The 25,546-nt window shown below is 41.2% G+C and overlaps 1 protein-coding gene across 3 annotated transcripts in view; it reads left to right on the top strand.

The window, feature by feature from the left end:
• LOC126297785 (regulator of nonsense transcripts 2-like) overlaps window positions 1–25,546 on the top strand; it is a 199,061-nt gene that overhangs the window by 5,185 nt on the left and 168,330 nt on the right. For 2 of the 3 annotated variants that reach the window (XM_049988981.1, XM_049988982.1), the window contains one exon: window positions 485–612. The exons of the other annotated variant lie outside the window; for it this stretch is intronic. The gene's annotated coding sequence lies outside the window, so the exon portion shown is untranslated. The remainder of the gene's footprint in view (window positions 1–484; window positions 613–25,546) is intronic. 3 annotated transcript variants of the gene reach the window in all.

Genomic DNA, 25,546 nt, shown 5'->3' with positions numbered 1-25,546 from the left:
GCAGATAGAGGAAGAGATCAGGAGTGTATTGAGAGAATACTATATAAAAATATGGAGTTAGAAATACATTTATTGCCCTAAAATTGAATCCACAAATACACTAGCAACCACTCTAATGTCGTCACAGTGCACACCTACAAACATTATTCATTAGTAGTGTTCTTAAGTAGTACTGCTGTGTGCAAACTCAATAAGAAATAGAGGGGTATGCTTCTTTTCCAAGTTTAGCAGATGTTCCAACAAATCTCTTTGTATACCATGCACAGATATGCTTGCGACATTAGTACAGGCCAAAATAACTAGGTATATCATAGATCACTTGCCTGCTACCTAATTTTAGATTCTGGCATGTGCAAAATTTGCCTGGCACACTCTCCTTTGATGTCATATGCCAACCCAGTCACTGACATGACATTTCTTAAGCTAACCTCTTATTGCAAGTTGAGCAAGTGCAGTTCATAATCCTTTATTCGTATAATTACAGTGGACCTTACAGAAAGAATGAAGGGAAAACCAGGTACATATGGCATTGGTAACTACTCTACCTGACAAAAAGAGTGGAATGGTCAGAAGAGGAGGAGGAAACGAAATGAAACTTCGTGGATTTAGAAGGTATGTGATGTCATTTCAGTGATTACAAAGTTTATTCAAATATGCAAGGAACTTGGGAGTATGAGCCCACTTATCTTTATGAGATTGCATCCCATGTGGCCTGGATGCATGCCCAAATTTGGTTGGGAAGCCATTGTATCCTCTTCCAAGGCATGCTGACTGATAACTGTTGTAACTGGTTCCCAGTATCCCAAATACTGGCACTGGGACAGACTCTGGTACCACATGTGTTCTGTCAGGATCAACCTTGCGATCTTGCTAACCACGGAGTACCTCGTCATCATGCAGACAGTTCGTAGAGACGTGCTGTGTGAGAACTGTTGAGAAATGACTCCACAATACTGTAGCACTTCAGGACACAGGATATCTGCGATGTAGTGTTGTGCCATTAGAGTTCCCGCTACCACTGCCGATCATGAATTGAAGTTGTATCTGATGGCTCCCCACACTGTGACACTGGAAGTAACATCACTGCCTCTCCATAACATTGTAAGAAAGACTTCTCCCCAGTTTGCCGCAACACCGTTCGTCAACAGTCCTTGCCTCCTGGACATGACACCACACCAAACACAGCCATTTGTTTCACTTAATACTTCCTGATTGACAGGCCATGGTTGATATGTAAAACTTTTTCCAAACATTTAATCCCAAGCTGCAGGAGATATCCTTGGAGGTGAAACAATGAACTGCAATCAGAATTAGAGTGAGTGCCAAAGACCAGGAAGTAGAGGGACTACCAAAGCCCATAACGTGACACTGGCTATGGCACTATCTCTGATAGTGTCAACATTCCTGATCAAAAGTAATCAATTGCCATTCTGTCGGTGCAGAGTCAACATCCATATTTTATTTAATTCTGCACCTTATTCTTTTCTCTTAAAATTATTATGATGTTCATAAATTTCAATAGCACCTCTATACATGTGCAAATGATAATGTGATGGTTTCATTATGTGAATTTTGTTTCATAATTACCCTCTTGGTACACGTTTTGCTATGGCCAATATATCTCTATGTCATAGAGAGCAATTCTATTCATGTACAACTATGTGGGTGTTAACACTTATTTTCGTGGTACCAACATAAACTAGTCCACGACTGCAAGAAATTTATATGCACCCAGTGTAGCCAAAGGATGTCATATATCTTTTGCTGTTATTAAATGTGTTTTCCTGGTTGGTATGAAAATAGTTTCAACTCAATACTGGCCCAACACTTCCCCAAGCAATTTGTAATCTTACTATTAAACAGAAGAAAAACATTTCTGTTGGACTGATGCCATTCCTCTTTGATTCTGATTCTCTTCCTAGGGGGAAGAGCTCAGTCTTATCTCCTTATTTGAATAACCATTCTTTTTAAAATAAATAAAATGCTTCACAAATTTTGTTACCCCGGCCACCAAGGGTTTTTATTAAACGATTTTTATAAAACCTCCTTTTAGTGAATGGCAGGCTTAGTTTTCAGTTTTATTCCAGCAGGGAGCTTTTATCTCTCAATCTGAGGGTTTGTCCCTTTTCTGTGTTGCGTCTGACCTTTGGCCTACGGTTTTAAATTGGGTTTTAGATTGGGATTTTTAGTATGTCTCTTGGTGGTTGGCTTTTCCTTTTTTGTTTCCTTGGTCGGCCAACCACTGTACAACTCTGTGTGCTTTTAATTTCTTGTTTTCTGGTCTTTGACTGTATCTTTCTTGCTCTGTGTTGTCCCTTGTTACATCCATTGCTTGTTTTTATTCCTTGTGGGTTTTCATGGTTGTGGAAAAAGGGACTGATGGCCTTTGTAGTCTGGTCCCTTCAATCTCCCCCCCCCCCCTGCCACCACCACCACCACCACCACCACCACCACCACCACCACCACCACCACCACCACCAACAACAACAACAACAACAAACCAACCATCCTTTTCGTGTGGGGTGGTGGTTAGAGTCTTTGTGAACATAACGATCTGTATGCATGCCTTTTCTATACACCATGTGGCCCAATGTCACTTCACTCATTTGATTACTAACACATCCAGAATTAAGTTACCCATTACTCTTTGTATCCATAGGAAATTAGATTTTTTGATTGATACTATTAAGATGCACAAAGAAAGCATTCAACTCTTTTGTACCATGTGTCCATACTACGAAAGTATCATCATTGTAGCAATATCTCCTAGCTGGTCTTTCACTGGCAATATGCAGCATCAGTTGTTCAAAAGCCCACTTAAGAAATTGGCTTTAGGTGGACTAAGTGGGTTACCCATAGCCACCGTATTAGCTTTTCATAAACATCGTTGTTGTATTGGAAACAGGTTGTAGTGAAGCAATGTCTGAATAACACCATTATATCAGTTGGAAAAATATCAATTTGCATAATATAACTTTGTTAACTGACAGTGCCTGACCACAGCCTATTTCCAGAACAATAATGATTTCAAAAACAGATTGACAGGGTGGTTATGGGCAGTTCTTGTAGTCCAGCTGTGACCAATTTGTTTATGCAGACTTTTGAACAACAGGCAATTCAGACTGCCAGTAAAGGATCAGCTAGGTGCTATCACGATGTTGTTGATGATTTCGTAGTATGGACACATAGTGCAAAGGAGTTGGATGCCTTCTTGGTATGTATTGTGTTGGCTACTGTGGGAGTCAGCACCAACACAAACATGAAAGGAGAGAAGTTGCGATGGCCGGTGGAAAGAATCCAAAATGATCTATACATTAAACTTTCTAATTAACCTATTAGCACTGGAATTAATTTTTCAGTGATTTTTTTTTTTTAAAATCCGTTACTATGTCTGTAAAAGGTATGAATTGCACAACAGAGTTGTTTCGATGAAAGTCATTACTGCCATTAGCGAGATATTTGATGTTGCCATATGACAACGCTAGGTGCTTTCACTACCTAAATTTATATGGATTACAACTTCAACTAAAATCTACATCTACATCCGTACTCCGCAAGCCACCTGACGGTGTGTGGCGGAGGGTACCCTGAGTACCTCTATCGGTTCTCCCTTCTATTCCAGTCTCGTATTGTTCGTGGAAAGAAGGATTGTCGGTATGCTTCTGTGTGGGCTCTAATCTCTGATTTTACCCTCATGGTCTCTTCGCGAGATATACGTAGGAGGGAGCAATGTATTGCTTGACTCTTCGGTGAAGGTATGTTCTTGAAACTTTAACAAAAGCCCGTACCGAGCTACTGAGCGTCTCTCCTGCAGAGTCTTCCACTGGAGTTTATCTGTCATCTCCGTAATGCTTTTGTGATTACTAAATGATCCTGTAACGAAGTGTGCTGCTCTCCGTTGGATCTTCTCTATCTCTTCTATCAACCCTATCTGGTACAGATCCCACATTGTTGAGCAGTATTCAAGCAGTGGGCGAACAAGCGTACTGTAACCTACTTCCTTTGTTTTCGGATTGCATTTCCTTAGGATTCTTCCAATGAATCTCAGTCTGGCATCTGCTTTACTGACGATCAACTTTATATGATCATTCCATTTTAAATCACTCCTAATGTGTACTCCCAGATAATTTATGGAATTAACTGCTTCCAGTTGCTGACCTGCTATATTGTATCTAAATGATAAGGGATCTATCTTTCTATGTATTCGCAGCACATTACACTTGTCTACATTGAGATTCAATTGCCATTCCCTGCACCATGCGTCAATTCGCTGCAGATCCTCCTGCATTTCAGTACATTTTTTCATTGTTGCAACCTCTCAATACACCACAGCATCATCTGCAAAAAGCCTCAGTGAACTTCCGATGTTATCCACAAGATCATTTATGTATATTGTGAATAGCAACGGTCCTATGACATTCCCCTGCGGCACAACTGAAATCACTCTTACTTCGGAAGACTTCTCTCCATTGAGAATGACATGCTGCGTTCTGTTATCTAGGAACTCCTCAATCCAATCACGCAATTGGTCTGATAGTCCGTATGCTCTTACTTTGTTCATTAAACGACTGTGGGGAACTGTGTCAAACGCTTTGCGGAAGTCAAGAAACATGGCATCTACCTGTGAACCCGTGTCTATGGCCCTCTGAGTCTCGTGGACGAATAGCGCGAGCTGGGTTTCACACGACCGTCTTTTTCGAAACCCATGCTGATTCCTACAGAGTAGATTTGTAGTCTCCAGAAAAGTCATTATACTCGAACATAATACATGTTCCAAAATTCTACAACTGATCGACGTTAGAGATATAGGTCTATAGTTCTGCACATCTGTTCGACGTCCCTTCTTGAAAACGAGGATGACTTGTGCCCTTTTCCAATCCTTTGGAACGCTTTGCTCTTCTAGAGACCTATGGTACACCACTGCAAGAAGGGGGGCAAGTTCCTTTGCATATTCTGTGTAAAATCGAACTGGTATCCCATCAGGTCCAGCGGCTTTTCCTCTTTTGAGCGATTTTAATACTGTACTGTCTTTGCAAGTACATTGTTGCTACTTCTCTCTTGAAATCAAGCTGAGAAATAGTTTGGTTTCTTGCTTTATTATACAAAATCCAACTGTTTTATATGGCGACATCTAACCTCCATGTAAAGAGACACCAATACCATTTCTTGCTTCTTATTGCAGTGCGATAGCGAGCTAGATTCTGATCCATCTGATCAGTACCTCCCATAAATGTATTTTATTTTGCTACCAGTTTTGGTCTGGGAATCATTATATATTTTGCTTTTTTAGTTGTGAGAATCTCGTGACTTGGCAGACTTCTTGTGCACTGTATGAAGAAGAAATCATTGTGGCAACTGAGTTGCCCAGCCACCACACATACAATAATCCATCATTCTTCTCTATTCGGATCTGGGAGCTCAACAAACACATTATCTTCAATATCGTCATTATAAAGAATCTCCAGCACCTCAGCAAGCGAGAAACCTCTTCTAAAATCAAAAACAGAAAATTCATCCTTTTACTGAGTACAAGAGCCTAGCGTTGCCATATGGCAACACCGACGTTCAAACGGCCTAAATGAACGTAAATTATTTCACAGCAAGCAGTAACCTCCAGAGAATATATATTTGAGTATTTAAAGCACAACCATACTAAAAAACCAAATTATATATCGTAAGTTACTGTGTCAAACATACTTAATCGAACTTATACTCCATTTTTCTTCGTCATTCAGCAAACGATGAATTCCAGCACTGCTTACGCCGCAGAATTTAAATGTATTGTTAAAACTGTTGCATTGTAGTGATCTTTACAGTCGTGCGGAACGGAATCCAGTGCTGCCAAGACTCTCACTTCGTTGATGTCATGGAATCAACGATTTTAAAAAAGTGTTACAAACGTTGCCATATGGCAACGCACGGCGCTAATGGGTTAATAGGACACTTCATTTCTCAAAACATAACTACTTATTATGTGGTGACTTGAGATGCTTCATGTGCATCGTTCATGCAATTACTTTTACACACTATTACTACTTGCAGAATGCAGGCTAAGTATTGTCTTCCTGTTACTCAGTACTGATGCTCTCGAAGTCTGCAGCCAAACTGGGCCAACCAGTGATGGGCAGGTGGTTAGTTCAGCGTTGACAGGGGGCACTGAACTCAGTCTTCCTGGCGGTGTGGTGCTACTCGCTCTTTCCATTGGTGCATGGGTCAGTACCTCCTTGATGCCATTTCGTGGGTCTGTATGGGTCAGTGTGAGGTTGATGGTTTAGTATCATCCAAGTAACTGGGACAGAATGGAACTTTTACAGTGAGCTGTTCAAAGTAGTGTTGGAATATGGCAGGTGTGGAAGTGCTGCCAAAGGGTAAACTCAAAACTTTTAACAACTCTAAATGCGGTTGACCACAGACGCTTTCTGAGACTCCTCATCTAGCAGACTTCGCAAATACACATCACATAAGTCAATTTTTGAAAAATAGCGGCCTGTCGAATAGTTCCTCAGGGCAAGGCAATGGATAAGTATAAATTATTATTTGTGGATTCACAGTGGATTTGAAGTCAACACAAAGAGGGTCTTCCAGAAATCTTTGGTAAGATGACTAAGGGAGAAGCCCATTGACTAGCCTGAATAGGAGCAATAACACATTCATCTTGCTATTTTGTAAGTTCACTTGCAACTGTGTCTGAAGTGGATGAAGGACGGGACATGCCTGAAAAAACTTAGGTTGCACATTGTCCTTCACTGATATGTGCATCACAAAATTGTTTGCTCTGCCAAGTCCATCAGAAAATAAATCAGGAAACTCCTCAAGCAGTTGAGAAACATTGTATTGTGGGTTGAAAGCAGAAACAGGAAGTACACTGTCCTGAAGATAGAGACCAAACAAAGCAAGTGAATGCAACCCAAAAATACACTCTGGCGAACACAAAATTGTAAATGTCACTGTTCTGGTGTGAGACTGGAATGTGCAAGCAAACTGCACATACCAGGCAGTGGAATGGCCTGACCGTTATTAAGTTGTGTGCAGGATTTTGTCAACTGTGGCGAGCCCAACTGTTCATAAGTGGTACGATTAAGCAATGTAATGGAAGCACCGGTGTCTAAATAAACTTCCACAAACTGTCTGGCAATGACTTAAGTTCACAGTTTGTTTGACTGTCATTGCACAGCACTTGGGCAGGGTAAAGGCACATCCTGAATTTGGTCATCACTAGTACTGGTAATTGGATTAGAGAATACTACATTCACTAAGTGAGAAGGTGCTCCGCACTTGTAAGAGCAAACTTGGGCTGGGTTCTTTCTCTGTTGCAACTACGCAGACTGTGCATGACCTGACTTTTCACATGCAAAGCAATTCGCATGCTGCAAAGCGCAGTTCTACATCTACATCCATACTCCGCAAGCCACCATCAGGTGGCTTGCGGAGTACCTCTGTCGGTTCTCCCTTCTATTCCAGTCTCGTGTTGTTCGTGGAAAGAAAGATTGTCGGTATGCCTCTGTGTGGGCTCTAATATCTCTTATTTTATCCTCGTGGTCTCTTCGCGAGATATACGTAGGAAGGAGCAATATACTGCTTGACTCCTCGGTGAAGGTACATTCTTGAAACTTCAACAAAAGCCAGTACCGAGCCACTGAGCATCACTCTTGCACAGTCTTCCACTGGAGTTTATCTATCATCTACGTAACGCTTTCGCGATTACTAAATGATCCTGTAACAAAGCGCGCTGCTCTCCGTTGGATCTTCTCTATCTCCTCTATCAACCCTATCTGGTACGGATGCCACACTGGAGAGCAATATTCAAGCAGTGGGCGAACAAGCATACTGTAACATACTTCCTTTGTTTTCGGATTGCAATTCCTTAGGATTCTTCCACGGAATCTCAGTCTGGCATCTGCTTTACCGATGATCAACTTTATATGATAATTCCATTTTAAATCACTCCTGATGCCTATTCCCAGATAATTTATGGAATTAACTGCTTCCAGTTGCTGACCTGCTATATTGTATCTAAATGATAAAGGAGCTTTCTTCCTATGTATTCGCAGCACATTACACTTGTCTACATCGAGATTCAATTGCCATTCCCTGCACCATGCGTCAATTCTTAGCAAATCCTCCTGCATTTCATTACAATTTTCCATTGTTACAACCTCTCGATATACCACAGCATCATCCGCAAAAAGCCTCAGTGAACTTATGGAATTAACTGCTTCCAGTTGCTGACCTGCTATATTGTAGCTAAATGATAAAGGAGCTTTCTTCCTATGTATTCGCAGCACATTACACTTTTCTACATCGAGATTCAATTGCCATTCCCTGCACCATGTGTCAATTCTTAGCAAATCCTCCTGCATTTCATTACAATTTTCCATTGTTACAACCTCTCAATATACCACAGCATCATCCGCAAAAAGCCTCAGTGAACTTCCGATGTTATCCACAAGGTTATCTATGTATACTGCGAACAGCAACGGTCCTATAACACTCCACTGCAGCACACCTGAAATCACTTTTACTTCGGAAGACTTCTCTCCATTGGGAATGACATGCTGTGTTCTGTTATCTAGGAACTCTTCGATCCAATCATACAATTTGTCTGATAGTCCAGATGCTCTTACTTTGTTCATTGAACGACTGTGGGGAACTGTACCGAACGCTTTGTGGAAGTCAGGAAACACAGCATCTATCAGGGAACCTGTGTCTGTGGCCTTCTGAATCTCGTGGATGAATAACGCAAGCTGGGTTTCACACGATCGTCTTTTTTGTAACCCATGCTCATTCCTGCAGAGTAGATTTCTAGTCTCCAGAAATGTCATTATACTCGAACGTAATGCGTGTTCCAAAATTCTACAACTGATCGACATCAGAGATATAGGTCCATAGTTCTGCTTATCTTTTTGACGACCCTTCTTGAAAACGGGGATGACCTGTGCCCTTTTCCAATCCTTTGGAAGACTACTCTCTTCTAGAGACCTACGGTACACCGCTGCAAGAAGGGGGGCAAGTTCCTTTGCATACTCTGTGTTTAATTGACCTGATATCCCATCAGGTCCAGCGGCCTTTCCTCTTTTGAGCGATTTTAATTGTTTCTCTATCCCTCTGTCATCTATTTCGATATCTACCATTTTGTCATCTGTGTGACAATCTAGAGAAGGAACTACAGTGCAGTCTTCCTCTGTGAAACAGTTTTGCAAAAAGACATTTAGTATTTCACCCTTTAGTCTGTCATCCTCTGTTTCAGTACCATTTTGATCACAGTGTGTCTGGACATTTTGTTTTGATCTACGTACCACTTTGACATAAGACCAAAATTTCTTAGGATTTTCTGCCAAGTCAGGACTTATAACTTTACTTTCAAATTCATTGAACGCCTCTCGCATAGCCCTCCTCACACTACATTTTGCTTCGCGTAATTTTTGTTTGTCTTCAAGGCTTTGGCTATGTTTATGTTTGCTGTGAAGTTCCCTTTGCTTCCGCAGTAGTTTTCTATCTCGGTTGTTGTGCCACGGTGGCTCTTTTCCATCTCTTACGATCTTCCTTGGCACATACTCATCTAATGCGTATTGTACAATGATTTAGAACTTTATCCACTGATCCTCAACACTATCTGTACTTGAGACAAAACTTTCGTGTTGAGCCGTCAAGTACTTTGAAATCTGCTTTTTTTCACTTTTGCTAAACAGAAAAATATTCCTACCATTTTTAATATTTCTATTTATGGCTGAAATCACCGATGCAGTAACTGCTTTATGATCACTGATTCCCTGTTCTGCATTAACTGTTTCAAATAATTCTGGTCTGTTTGTCACCAGAAGTTCTAATATTTTATCGCCACGAGTCTGTTCTCTGTTTAACTGCTCAAGGTAGTTTTCAGATAATGCACTTCCTTACTGTTTACATTTGGTTTCAGCAAACTTTCTGCCCCTAAGCAAATACCCAAGAGCAGAAGTGTTGTGGCTTCTCTGCAAGAAAGAACACAATGAATATCAATTTTCCTCTGAAAGAAAAGAGATACTTATTAGTGACACAGTGTGATAGAGCGGCGAAAAGCAAAGACAGGATTGGTTTTGGAATCGACAGTACCAGATGTTTTGTTTTGGCTACTGTAGCAGTCAGCACAGAAACAAACAAGGAAGGAGAGAAGTTGCAATGGCTGGTGGCAGGAATCCAAAATGATCTATACATTTAACTTTCTTATTTATAGGACACTTTATTTCTAAAAGGAAAAGAAACATAATTTAACTTCTTCTTATGAGGTGGCTTGATGTGCTTTTTGTGTCTCCAACATGTAGTTACTTTTGCACGCTATTACTGCTTGCAGAACACAGGCTAAGTATCGTCTTCCTATTACTCAGTACTGACGTTCTTGAAGTCTTCAACCAAATTGGGCCAACTAGTGATGGGCGGGTGGTTAAATCAGCATTGACATGGGGTGCTGAACTCTCGTTTTCCTGGAGGTGTGGTGCTGTCCGCTCTTTACGTTGGCACGTGGGTGTGTGCCTTCTTGATGCTGGTTCCCAGGGATGCGTTGGTCGGTGTGCAGTCACTACGCTAGGACTGCACCCATCTTAAGAGTGTCAACAAAAAAATCAAATGAGTGGATGGGATGTTGGACCATAAGGTGTATAGAAAAACCACACATACTGATCCTTAGATTTGTAAGGATTCTAACCATCACCCCAGACAAAAGAAAAAGTGTTACAGAAGCCGCAGTGGACAGGGCTAACAAAATTTGTTAACCATTTTATTTTCAAGGTGAAGTTGACCATCTTCTGTCAACCTTAGAAAAGAATAGTTATTCTAACAAGGAGATAGTTTTGAGCTCTTCACCCTTGGAAGAGAATCAGGACCAATGAGGAACTATGGCCACACAATGGAAAAAGTTTTTCTTGTGTTTCTTAGTACAATTACAGATTGCATTGGGAAATTCTTTTTCCAAGTAAGGAGTTGAAACTATTTTCAGACCCACCAGGAAGATAAAAGAATATTTAAGAGCAGCAAAAGATATATGACAGTCTTTGGCTACAATGAGTGTATATATGAAGGGCATTCAATAAGGAATGACACTTTTTTTTCTTGGTCAATTTCAGTTTAAAAGATGTACAATTTGTTGTGAGATACTGTAGAATTTATCACTTCAGCCCCTATAGTTTCATGAAGTTCTGGTTCGTGGCAGTGCCATATGTAGCCTTCAAAATAGTGTCTGTAATTGAGGTGCTTTCAAAGCAGAGAGCTGTTATTGAGCATCTTTTGGCAGAAAATCGGAGCATTGCAGACAGCAACGGCATGTGCAAAAGATCTGTGGGGACCTGGAAGTGAACAGAAGCACCGTGAGCCATTGGGGCGAGGCATCTGTAAACATCGCAACAGTGTCGCGCAGACCTGTCTAACCTCCCACGTGGCAGCTGGCCACACCCAGCTATTACTCTTGCAGTGTTGGAACATGTGAACACGTCTCAGACCCCCCCCCCCCCCCCTCCCCCCTTTCAGGTCCGGGGGTAGAATAGGCCCGAGGCATTCCTGCTTGTCGTTGTTGTGGTCTTCAGTCCAGAGACTGGTTTGATGCAGCGCTCCATGCTACTCTATCCCGTAAAGGTTCTTCATCTCCCAGTACCTATTGCAACTTACCTCCTTCTGTATCTGTTTAGTGTATTCATCTCTTGGTCTCCCTCTGCGATTTTTACCCTCCATGCTGCCCTCCAATACTAAATTGGTGATACCTTGATGCCTCAGAACATGTCCTACCAACTGATCCCTTCTTCTAGTCAAGTTGTGGCACAAATTCCTCTTCTCCCCAATTCTATTCAATACCTCCTCATTAGTTATGTGATCTATCCATCTAATCTTCAGCATTCTTCTGTAGCACCACATTTTGAAAGCTTCTATTCTCTTCTTGTCTAAACTATTTATCATCCATGTTTCACTTCCATACACAGCTACACTCCATACAAATACTTTCAGAAATGACTTCCTGACACTTAAATCTATACTCGATGTTAAAAAATTTCTCTTCTTCAGAAACGCTTTCCTTGCCATTGCCAGTCTACATTTTATATCCTCTCTACTTCGACCATCATCAGTTATTTTGCTCCCCAAATAGCAATACTCATTTACTACCTTAAGCATCTCATTTACTAATCTAATTCCCGCAGCATGACACGATTTAATTTGACTACATTCCATTATTCTTGTTTTGCTTTTGTTGATGTTCATCTTATATCTTTCTTTCCACACCATGTCCATTCCGGTCAGCTGCTCTTCCAAGTCCTTTGCTGTCTCTGACAGAATTACAGTGTCATCGGCGAACCTGAAAGTTTTTATTTCTTCTCCATGGAGTTTAACCCATACTCCAAATTTTTCTGTTGTTTCCTTTACTGTTTGCTCAATATACAGATTGAATAACATTGGGGAGAGGCTACAACCCTGCCTCACTCCCTTCCCAACCACTGCTTCCCTTTCATGCCCCTCGACTCTTATAATTGCCATCTGGTTTCTGTACAAATTGTAAATAGCGTTTCGCTCCCTGTATTTTACTCCTGCCACCTTCAGAATTTGAAAGAGAGTATCCCAGTCAACACTGTCAAAAGCTTTCTCTAAGTCTACAAATGCTAGAAACATAGGTTTGCCTTTCCTTAATCTATTTTCTAAGATAAGTTGTAGAGTCAGTATTGCTTCACATGTTCCAACATTCCTACGGAATCCAAACTGATCTTCCCCGAGGTCAGCTTCTACCAATTTTTTTCCATTTGTCTGTAAAGAATTCATGTTAGTATTTTGCAGCAGTGGCATACTAAACTGATAGTTCGGTAATTTTCACATCTGTCAACACCTGTTTTCTTTGGGATTGGAATTATTATATTCTTCTTGAAGTCTGAGGGTATTTCGCCTGTCTTATACATCTTGCTCACCAGATGGTAGAGTTTTGTCAGGACTGGCTCTCCCAAGGCTGTCAGTAGTTCTAATGGAATGTTGTCTACTCCCGGGGCCTTGTTTCGACTCAGGTCTTTCAGTGCTCTGTCAAACTCTTCATGCAGTATCATATCTCCCATTTCATCTTCATCTACATTCTCTTCCATTTCTACAACATTGTCCTTAAGAACATCACCCTTGTATAGACCCTCTATATACTCCTCCCACCTTTCTGCTTTCCCCTCTGCACTTAGAACTGGGTTTCCATCTGAGCTCTTGATATTCATGCAAGTGGTTCTTTTTTCTCCAAGGGTCTCTTTAATTTTCCTGTAGGCAGTATCTATCTTACCCCTCGTGAGATAAGCCTCTACATCCTTACATTTGTTCTCTAGCCATCCCTGCTTAGCCATTTTGCACTTCCTGTCGATCTCATTTTTGAGACATTTGTATTCCTTTTGGCCTGCTTCATTTGCTGCATTTTTATATTTTCTTCTTTCATCAATTAAATTCAATATTTCTTCTGTTACCCAAGGATTTCTATTAGCCCTCATCTTTTTACCTACTTGATCCTCTGCTGCCTTCACTACTTCATACCTCAAAGCTACCCATTCTTCTTCTACTGTATTTCTTTCCCCCATTCTTGTCTATAGTTCCCTGAAGCTCTCTACAATCTCTGGTTCTTTCAGTTTATCCAGGTCCCATCTCCTCAAATTCCCACCTTTTTGCAGTTTCTTCAGTTTTAATCTACAGTTTATAACCAATAGATTGTGGTCAGAGTCCACATCTGCCTCTGGAAAAGTCTTACAATTTAAAACCTGGTTCTTGAATCTCTGTCTTACCATTATATAAGGAGTCTCACACATTTTGATCTTTATGTGATGGTCCCCTGTAGGGTTTGACCTTCATTTTTTTAAACTTTCCTGAAGAGTGAGCCAATTGGGGAAGGGCGCCTTACACGGTGCATAGTGTCCATCATGCACTGAGACCTCTCGTATTCTTCGTCAACGTTGATCTACCCTTCCACTTATTCTCCAGCTGTTGGGCAAGATCACCCTCCTGGATGCATTTTCCTCCATCCTCTGTGTGGTATCGCATTCGACGGTAATGGACTCCTTAGCTCGTTTGCACTTGGTATCTAGCAAGGTAGCCAGTCCGTTGTGGTGGGGCTGCCACGTACCCTGAGGGATCACTCTGCTGATGCCTGTGCCGTTAACTCCCTATGTATGCCAAGGGGTAGATACCGATCATCCTGGGGCATTGGGACTCCTGGCAATGGCCATCCTGCCAGGTGGCCTTTGCGGCTGCTTGGAGGCGCCCATGGGGAGGGCCCCTGGTCGGGGTGGGTGGAATCAGGGCGGATGGCACGCCAGAAGCATAGTATATCATCTCTTGCTAGTGGTCAAATACCAGCAGTCTCTAAGCAATCAAGGTCTAACTTCAGTGCTAAGAAATACCACCCCAAATTGTCCCTCTCCCCCCCCCCTCCCTCCCCTCCCCCCCCTCCCCCCCTCCTGCCTCCCCCTCCCCCCCCCTCCGGCCACACCATGGGAGGAACACCAGGCTAAGGATGGCAGCGAAGCTTGTTCAACCCGGTACCTTGTATGTACAAGAGTTGATGGGGAATCTTTCTTATCAATGAAACCTCAGTGGACCATTTAGGGGAGAAGTTTGGGGAGGTGGAGGGCTTGTCCAAAATGCAGTCAAGGTTGCTCTTGATCAAAATGGCATCCTCTGCCCAGTCACGAGCACTGCTCACTTGTGTCAAGCCGGGGTATATTTCTGTTTGCATCACGCCCCATAAGAGCTTAAATATGGTCCAGGGTATCATTTTTCATAGAGACCTTCTCTTGCAGTCTGACAATGAGCTGCACACCAATTTAGAGTGACGAGGTGTCCATTATGGCTGGCATGTCTACCTGGGTCCAAAGGATAATAAAGTTGCCATCGGTGCCTTCATCTTGACCTTCAGGGTGACACATTACCCCGAGGAGGTCAAGGTGATGGTCTACCGTTGTAACGTAAAGTCATCCATTGAGAATCACTCTCCAGACCAAATTGGGACTCATCTGTGAAAAGAACATTAGCTCACCATTCAACTGTCCAGGTGGCATGTTGACGGCTCCATTATAGACATTCACTTCTGTGAAGACGTGCCAGAGGTAAAAAGACAGCAGGTCTCCAACAATAAAGACCACTTTGCTGAAGCCTTCTGTACACTGTTACAAGAAGTCGAGGGGATACTGTGAGGTCATATGCCAATTGCAGTGCAGTAGTAAGACGGTACTGTCATTCCCGTACAGCCAAATAACAGTCCACTCTTTCTGGTGTTACATGTGGTTGGCTCTGTTCTGGTCTCTGGGATACAGTTTCGGTCTCTATAAACTGTCGCCTCATCTGAGAAACAACAGAACAATTCACATTAAGCCATTGGGCCACCTCAGTTTGTGACTCTCCTACTTCCATTCTTCCTGTGGCCCTCCACAGCAGAGTGTCTGTAGGCATCATATCTGTGCCAAACTGCACCATCTGTGACTGTGTACACAGCAATTCTGTATGTGGGACTACCTTGCAAACACTACTCCATTTGATACAGGGTGACAATTACTGAACTGTATGAAATATAATTGTCATAACTTCTGAACGGTTTGCATTAGGACATTCAAATTGCACAATTGGCCGGGGCCATATTGGGAATTAGTATGCGCTATATGGTTTGTCTTAACAACAAGACCCCCTTTCATTTGGATGGATTCATCAATAAGCAAAACTGGTCCATTTGGGGGACCAAAAATCTGCATTTCGCGTTTGAGAAGTCTCTTCACCCTCAACAGATGACTGTGCATTGTGCATTATCCAGTCATGAAATAATCGGTTTGATATTCCTTGAAGGCACAGTGACTACCAAACGTTACATGAGGGTTTTGAAAGATGATTTTATCCCCATTATCCAAAGTGACCCTAATTTCGACAAGATGTGGTTCATGTAATATGGGGCATGGCTCCATCGAAGCAGGAGTGTGTTTGATATCCTGGAGGAGTGCTTTGGGAACTGCATTCTGGCTCTGGGGTACCCAGAGGCCACTGGCATGGGTCTCGATTGGCCACTCTATTGTCCAGGTCATCAACAGCATCAATGTTCCGACACATCAGCGGGTCATGCAGAATTTTGCTGTTCGTGTGTGCCACCTCATCGCCTATGATGGTAGGCATATTGAACATGTTATAACCTAAATCTGAATCTCTCTAGTGATGTTTACATGTTTAATAAAGTGTGTGCATGCTGTAGTTTGTAACTAATTTATGTTTTTTCCCCATATAGTTCCATAATTGTCACTCTATAGGTGCCCTGACGTCATTACTGGCGTGGTTGTCCATTGATCGGAATGCCATCTTCTGTACAGAACATGAACATAATGACATATGTTGACAGTTTGTGTGATTATATCATGAATTAGACGCAGGTCAGGAAAAGAGCAGTTTGTTCTATTTATATTCTTTTATTTTTATCACACTACATTCATAAACAGAATAATTTTATAAGTAGGATATTTTTTTAACTGCACAGAAAATGCAGATGTAAATTTCTTTCAGGAACATCATTGCTACCATGTCATGAAACATGGAACTTACTGTGTCAGTCAACCTAAATGAATATGTGCACTAATTTACTGAGTTATCACCATTAATTTTATGGCAGTATTCTTTCCCATGTTTTCTGTTTTCATTGGCTTCCTTATTGATTTGGTAACAAGCTCACAATACAGGATGTCCCACTCATAAGGGGCCCTGTGAGAAGTGTTACAAAAATCGTAATGAAAGAGGTTATGAAACCAGATTTATACATTGATATACCATCATGGTTGAGAAATGAAGGTACATTACAGGAGGTGCTGAAAGTGACCACCCACCACTTGTACACACAGTTCAGTGCAGTGCTGCACATTCATGATTATTGCTGACAGAGTATTGGATTTCACAGCAGATGTTCTCACATCATTCATCAACATGACAGCATCTGTGAAATATGGCAACCATGAGATTCCACAAGCTGTGCATGGGTCTCTGTTTCAGTGTAGGTTGCCTTACTGCCATGTTGTTGCACGTCACTTGATTCTTCCATTCCTGTTCGATTCTGATGGTGTATTGATACTCTGGAGAAGAGCATGTATTTCTTGTGAAACAGTATTGGACAAGTGGTTCCCTTAATATATGTTTGTGACACTTTGTAGAACATTTTGGTGTTGGATTTAAACAATCAAGACTTGGTGATGAAGCTGGAGACAAAGGGAACACTGTTAGATCTGCACAGTAGGGACTGTCTGCAGTTATCAGAAGAAAATGTGGGTGAGGTGTCGCCCCCAAAATCTCTTCTCTGTTTATTGCAGGAATCTGGGCATTCACACTGCCTCACACCATCAATGAGTTATGTGATAACATCTGCCAGTCAATCCGATGCTCTGCCTGTTCACTAATGTGCTGCTCCGTGTTGAACTGTGTATACCGGTTGGGGGAGGTCACTTACTGCACCTCTTGTAATGTACCTTTGTTCTCAACTGTAAAAGTACACCAATGTACAAATTTGGCTTCATAACTTGTTTTACAAAGATTTTTGTAACACTTTTCCTGGAGCCCAATACAAGTGGGACACCCATGATATCTAGTGACTATAACTTTTACCGTAATTATTTTAATTTTCCTGCATGCCAGAGGAAGCCAATGAGTGAGAGTCACAGGATTTTTTTTCGGTCCTTAAGACTGTCACTGTTCATTATATAGGTAAATAAGACAATATATAACTTACAGCTCTGTCAAGGTCTTTGCAGATGATGTCATTGTGTACACAGTGTTAGAAAATTGTTGTGAAATGAGCACAACGTGAAGATGATCAGCTCCCCCACCTCTCCAGGAGGCTCATATCGCTTTTGAGAGTACGTGCTTGGCCACCATGGGGCCCCAACCCTTGCAGCGCAACTTCACTTTCCGTGTTAAAAGTCTGTGCTTCCACTATTCTATTTTCCTCTCTGCCTTTCGATTGGATGATCTTCTTGGTGTCGATTGTGCTTAAATATGGTTTGTGATTTTGGACACTAGTTTTTCTCCCTTCGAACACTGTACAACTTTTCATTCTTAACTATATGGTCCCCTGCTTGTTGGGTTTGCCTTACTACTATTTAAAAAAAAGGGTGGATTGCATAGAGAAGATAGCCCAGGATGGCGTATATTCCACCTTCATGTCTCTCTGTCTGTCTTTGCGCACTTCCTTTCTTGCAAAGGTACTGTGCCCAAAACCCAGCACAGCAGTGATTACCATTTGCAATGTTTACCTACCTCCAGGAATGCCACTTACTGTTGTTGAATTCATCACATTAATCCAACAACTTTCCTCCCTTTTCTCCCACTTGAGCATGCATCGCCCCCTATGGTGGAGTACCACACCATCAAGTATGGGCTTTTTGATTGAGCAGCTTCTCACAGGCGATGATCTGTAACTCCTCAATAGTGGTTCTCCTAGCCACTTCAGTGCTGCCCATGGTACCTTTTCAGTTATTGATCTGATGATCTCTTCCTCTAACCTTGTGGCTTCGCTACATTGGTCACCACACTATGGCCTTTGTGACCACTTTCTGGTGATCCTGTAATTTCCTAGCCACCACCAGACATACCGACCACCTCGTTGGACACCTCAAAAAGCCAACTGGCCTTTGTATGCTTCTGCTGCTACATTTGCTGTCTCTGTATTTGATTGCATTGATGAATTTGTCCAAGATGCCTCAGACATGGTCATCTATGCTGCTGGAACAGTTACCCACCTTTCTACAGGTCCCTCCCACCATCAGGCAGTGCTGTGGTGTACCAGAGACATTGCGATAGCTATTCACAATTGCTGTAAAACCCTGCTGTTCAAATGATATTTTTCACAGACTAACCTTATCACCTTTAAGCAATGTTGTGCTAAGGCTTGCTATCTAATCAAATGTAGCAAGAAGGTATGCTGGAAACACCATGTCTCCTCCCTGGGGACATATGCCTCTTCATCTCAGATGTGGGCCTAGCTCTGTGGTCTTAGAGGCCACCAACGGTCAACAACTGTTTGCAGTCTTGTCGTACTGGGTGGTCTTTCTACCAGTACACCATTTCTTGCAGAACACCTTGCGACAGCATTGTTTCACTCCCTACCAAGCTGAACTCTGTAATTAACTCTTCACTGATTGGGAACTACATCAGACTCTGATTCTGTTCACAATCAGATCCTCCAACACCTGAATATTCCCCGAAGGCCACATCTAGTCAGGGTCTTCAACCGTATTTGTCTCCAAGTTGTGTGTTCCTCTCACAGTGACAAGGTAGCATAGTTGTCGCATTCCTTAAGCCATGCAGGAACTCAATGTCTCTTGGCAGTTACCGGCCAATTAATCTAGCCAACATGCTCTGTAAGCTGCTTGAAAGGATGGTTGCCAACAGATTATTCTGGCTTTTCAAATCTCCAAGTCTTTTGTATCCCAATCATTATGGTTTCTGGGAGGGACGATTCACAGCTGACCATCTGCTCAGGTTGGAAGCAGCAATCTGCCACACTTTTTCTAAACACAAACACTTTGTTACAGTGTGTTTTGACATGCATAAGGTTTATGACACCAGTCGGCATCATCAAATTTTACTTACGCTCCATGACTGGAGCTTTCAAAATGCTTACCAGTTTTTATTTGTCAGTTCTTATTTCGCTTATTGTTCCATGTTAGATTTGGCACTTCGCTCAGCTCCTCACAGATCCAAAAGAATGGCGCTCCACAGGGCTCTATGTTGAATTTCACTCTCTTTCTCATAGCCATCAATGGGCTAGTGACCTCTGTTGGGCTGCTGGTCACCCCTGCCGCCCTATCTGGTAAGCCTCTGCTTTGGCTCTTTCTCATTATTTCCAGTTCTCTCTTACAAAAACGCGAGTCATACATGGTCTGTTGTCGTACCACAGTTCATCCTGACTTGGAACTGCACATAGGTACCACCTTGACATTGTAGCACAGTCCTATTTCTGGGGCCTCCTTTTCGATAAAAAAGCTGACTTGGCTGCCCCATATTTGTCATCTAAAGACTAGGTGCATGCAGAAGCATAACACTCCATGCTTCTTTGCCCACACATCTTGGATCTCGCTACTCTTATCCATATTTACCGATCCCTGGTTTTGTCCTGCCTGGTGTGTGGTTGGCAGGTTCATGGTTCGACTGCTTCTTCAACTTTCAAACTGTTAGACCCAGTCCACTATCATGGCGTGCATCTGGCCATTGGTACCTTTCGGATTAGTCCTGTAGACAGTTTCCTTGTTGAAGTGGGGATCTTCACACTCAGGTTCGATGTTACCAGCTCTTGGTCTCCAATGCAATCGCCATTTGACAAATGCTTGATGATCCCATGTATCCTATTCCCTTAGCATACGAAAGCTGACATCATCCTGATACACGCCCTCCAGTGAGATTATCAGTTCGAATGTGCTTTACTTCCCTCTGCCAAGATCTCTATCTCCACTACCTGGACTGTGTTCCTTGCATTATCTCTCACACATCGTGTTGGCTCCATGGGTCGTGCGCAGCTCACAGATTAGAATCGATCTTTTCCAAGACTTTAGTCTTGGTCACCCCCATGACCTGATGACCTGTCAACTTTTGTTATGTCCAGTTCTTCAAGAGTTCCAGGATGCTCTCATCCCTTACACAGTTGGCTCTTAATACTTTTACATCTCCTGTTGATATGGAATGTCATTCACTGCTGAGAACATGCTGTTTGTTTATGGCAGCATTGATAGCCCTTACCAGAGACCTCCATTTTATTAAAAGGGCCTTCCCTTGACCTAGTTTTGTCATGTAGCAACTCAATGAGCAGTCTCTTGACTAGACTGAATTAACCAAATAACCAGTGTACTTTTAACAAAAAGTGCCTTAAGCTCTGGCAAATGGAAACTTGGCGGGGTGAGTGGGGCACAAGTTATAAGGGACAGTCAGTCTATACTTTCTTTCCTGACATATTGGAATGGTTAAGAATGAAACTCATTGATCACAGCCATGACATGGTGCATTTATTAACGGGACATGGAACTTATCCACACACTTACACCACAATAAGTTTGAGTCAGACATCAGTTTGCACTCACAGTCCTATTCTGCGGGAACTACAGACATGTCAGCGACACAGTACAAGTTCACAATACATACACAAAATGCCAAACACAAGACACCCTTAGAAACGAAATAGAATGGAAACCATTAAACTCATTAGCAGACAAAATTTCAAAGGCAACACACGAGGAGTACCTACATACACAGACGTACAGAAGGCATGTCTATAGACAGAAAGATAACAGACTCCATAGGATGGATGATGATACAGGTGATGAAATGGATTATGATAAAATGATAATACAATAAAGAACAAATAACTAGACAACTCCTCAATTTAGACAATAATTAACTATAGTTACATTTAGTTACATCATGTACAAGCAATCAGTGTCACTTGAGAAGTGCACGTTGGGCTAACATAGTTAGTGAAGTGCCAGTGTATTGTCGCAAATTGCCAACTGCAACGAGCATTATCAACATGTCAGTATGTACATAGACACAGTAATTACCATAATGTACTATAATTTAAAGAACTCCCTTACTACTAACAACCAAGATGTCTGAAGGTCAGTGGTTTGAAGCACATACCGAGGTATTCACCCTCAGATATCCAGATGGTGGTACTAACATGTGTATTTCCTTCCTATCTTTCTTTTTGCTTCTTCTTAAAATTGATAAAACATATCTATATTTCTTTTTGAAATTCATGTAATATAGTTTGCCTCAACATAGGAATCATACAGGGAACTGGTTGCAAATAATTGTTTGGTATATTAATCTAGGTTTTGACACCTATAAGGATGTCTTCATCACAATGAAATTTTAAGAAAACACATAAAATAATACATAGAAAATTAAGTTTGACAAAAATGTTAACTGTCATAACATACAAAGATTATTTACATGAAGTTACATTGGGAGAAGGCAGTGGTCAAAGTTTAGAGCAGATATGCTCAAGTAAAGAATTAAAATTAAAGACCTTCCAGCCTTTGGCACATATGCCTTGCTATGAACATCATCAGACTGATCAGCCCAGTGACTTACATTGCTGCCACGAAAACAATACAAGTTGCACAGCTTGTTGAGTGAGGACAGTGACATGTACCCATTTGAGACACTATAACAGAAATAATTGAATTAAGAACAGTTAATTATAAAACAAAATGCAAAAGAAGAGAGCTTAATGTATTTTTTGAAAATACAATGTAGTCAGGCAAATCAATTATAACTAAGAGCTGTCTATTAGGCTTGACAGAAATTCCTGTTATATGAAGCACAGAATATTATAAAATATTTATACAAACAGCTGTATGATCCAGAAAATATGGGGGTTGGAACTTTCATAGTGGCAACTATTTATTTACATCTCGTACAAAATAGATACATCTCTCAAAGTTTTACTGACCTACAAATTAGTCACCAGCATTGTGTATAACCCATTGCCAGCGATGTGAAAGTCGTAGGATATTCTTAGCAGTGTCAGTTGTGTTGGCAGTTCAAGCGACGGGGTCTATTGCCTGACAAATTTGTAGCAGTTCTGAAGCGAATGCTTGCACTGTACGTGCTTAAGCATTGTCCTGCAAAATGATAGTCAGGTCCTGCAGAAAGTGTCATCACTTCTGTCTCTGTGCTGTTCATTTTTGGAACACGACCTACGACCAGCCTTAGAGACAGAAGTGATTATGTTTTCTGCAGAACCAGATCATCACTTTGCAAGACAATGCTCAAGCATGTACAGTGGAAGCCGTTACTGATTTGTTTGACTGATGGGGCTGCTAAGTGCTATACCACCTACTGCACTCCCCTGACTTAAGCCCTCATAAGTTCAACTCTATTTCTAAACTGAAGGAAACACTTCACGCCATTCGCTTCAGAACTGCTACAAATTTGGCGGGCAATAGACCGCGCCGCTCAAACTGTCAACACAACTGGCACTGCTAAGAGTATCCTACGACTTCTACATTGCTGGCAACGGTTTATACACAATACTGGTGACTACGTTGAAGGTCAATGAAACTTGGAAACATGTATCTATTTTGTATGAGCTGTAAATACATAGTTGCCACTATTAAAGTTTCAACCCTCATATCTGCATTAAGGTAACTTTAGTAGTACACATCTATGAGATTCAAAGAAAGATGTTTCAGAACTAGGGTCATACTAAACAATGAAGGCATAAAAATTCCACGAGTAGTGAATTAAAGCCATCGAAAAAATTTTTGTTACCTTACTATACCTGTTCATTGAGAATGAAGCCATTGTTCTCAGTAATATGCTTTAAAATCTCCAGCTCTTAGAGTATGTTGGGCCTGTTACCTTTCTTTTCCCTGTGTAAAATGGAAATTTCTTGAGCACTTTTCGGTTTCTGACCAGAAATTAACGGATGATCAGGAAAAGTGGAATTACGTAAATTAGTGCTTTGTTTTTCCCAATAAATGTTTCTTGCATCTGACGCTGAATGATCTTCCAGTTTGTCCTGTATAATAAATGGGACACTGTGGACTTGAGAGTGTGAAAAAGATTATTTTGCAAGTAATTTTTTGGTGGAAAAGGGAACTTTGCGTCTATATTTTTTAACTAGAAGACTACGAATTCTAAAAGAAATAGGGCCTAAAAATGGAATCGACTACTTCAGGCATCAGTGCTGTTTCTAACAGTAACAAGTATAAAAAAGATTTTTGGATTCCAGGTCAAAGGCCTGCCTCCACGTGGCATGACATGTGGGCAGCAGTATGACCGGATGTGGGCAAAAGGTGGGATTGCTATTCAGCTCCACTCGGATCCCATATACCAGTCATAGCGGGCAGTAGACGTAAATGACCTATATGGCGAGTTGGTAAATGTAAGCAGCAAGTGAAAAAGAAAAGAAAAAGAGAAGAAAAGAAAATTCTCCTGGCTATTGACCAATTGTATTTGTGCCACCATTTGGTCTCAGATATTTATGACCTTCTCGTTGGCCTTTTCAGTTATCTTTCTCTGGGTTGCAAGTCCTGTGGGTATCCCAGGGAATGAACTGGCAGTATGTTTGACTGGAGAAGCACTTACTCACTCCCCATCCGCTTTGCTGATCCCAGCTGTAGATTTCAGGTGCACATGCAATCTCTGCTCACTTGGAAGTGGAATGACATCTTGTGGGCTACTGCACCATCTAATACACTCCATACAATTGAGGACATTACTGCAATATGGTACTTTCCCTTCTGCTTCTCCAAGAAGGAATCGACACTCCTTTGTTGTCTCCACATCTGCCCTATCAGGTTAACCTATAGTTTTATTTTGTGTAATGAGCCACTCTCAAATTGTGATTTTGGAGTAGCTTATTTCTTGGTGGAATGCCCCCTCCTTTTGGCACATACATACACTAATGCTTGTTCCATAGATCATGAATACGACATTTCGTAATGACTTTGAACGTGTCACTTTAATATAGGTTTTCTTCACACAAAATAATTAATTGATTAATTTTTTTACATATCTGATAATTCAGTTATTGATTAGAAGGAATTGTCATACAGAAATTCTTTTAATTTGCTTTTAAACGTTGGTTGGCTATCTGTCAGACTTTTAATACTATTTGGCAAATGACCAAAGATTTTTGTGACACCATAATTCACCACTTTCTGTGCCAAAGCAAGATTTAATCCAGAATAGTGAATATCATCCTTTTTTTCTAGTGTTTTAGCTATGCACTTCACTGTTATTTTTAAATTGGGATGGGTTATTAATGACAAACTTCATAACTGAATATATATATTGTGAATGTACTTTGAATATTCTTGAGTTCCTTAAATAAATGTCTGCAAGGTGATCTTGTGTGGGCTCCAGCTATTACTCTGATTACACGCATTTGTGCAGTGAATACTTTCTCTCTTAATATTTATCATTTTGATTTGCAGCTCCTTGTGTTGGCCATGTTTGCAGTTAAAATTGTTGGATCTGAGGTGCGCCAGTTATGCAAAACACCGTTTTTTTCTCAGTACCCAAACATGTTTCGGCACCACTGTGCCATCATCAGTGGGTTTTCGTTTTTATTTATTCTGTAGTTTGAACATTTTTTGTTAAATTATTATAAAATTATGTGGACGTTTATTTCAAACAATAGATCGTTTCTTTTTGTAAATACCTTCACATTTGGTGTGCATGAATTTTCCAGATCACTTGTGTGTTAATTACTACAGGTAGCTTATCATCTGCAACCAAACAATGTTGATGAGAAAGTTTTTTGCTGGGAGTTAACCTATCTTCTAGAATGTAATTTAGTTTGTCTCAATGTTTTCGTGCCCGTATTCGTTTTTACTTAAGTTTTCCTGTGGCAAGCTCATTCTCCCCATAATAATAGTGAGGTGTTGTGAGGCACACGTAACTATAACAAGTATTTTCCACAAATGACATAGTAAAACACTTTTCACTTCACCAAAACCCAGTTTGATGTGTTTTTTTTTTTGTATGTCTTACCCCAGTCAGTGTTCATTTGTTCACCAGATAGTTCGGCGCAAAATTTGAATTTTGTTTGCATTTT

The sequence above is a fragment of the Schistocerca gregaria genome, chromosome X, assembly GCF_023897955.1.
Source record: "Schistocerca gregaria isolate iqSchGreg1 chromosome X, iqSchGreg1.2, whole genome shotgun sequence".
In the NCBI taxonomy this organism is placed as follows: Eukaryota; Metazoa; Arthropoda; class Insecta; order Orthoptera; family Acrididae; genus Schistocerca; species Schistocerca gregaria.
Note: the sequence above shows the minus strand (reverse complement) of the source record. Positions and strands in the feature narration are given on the sequence as shown.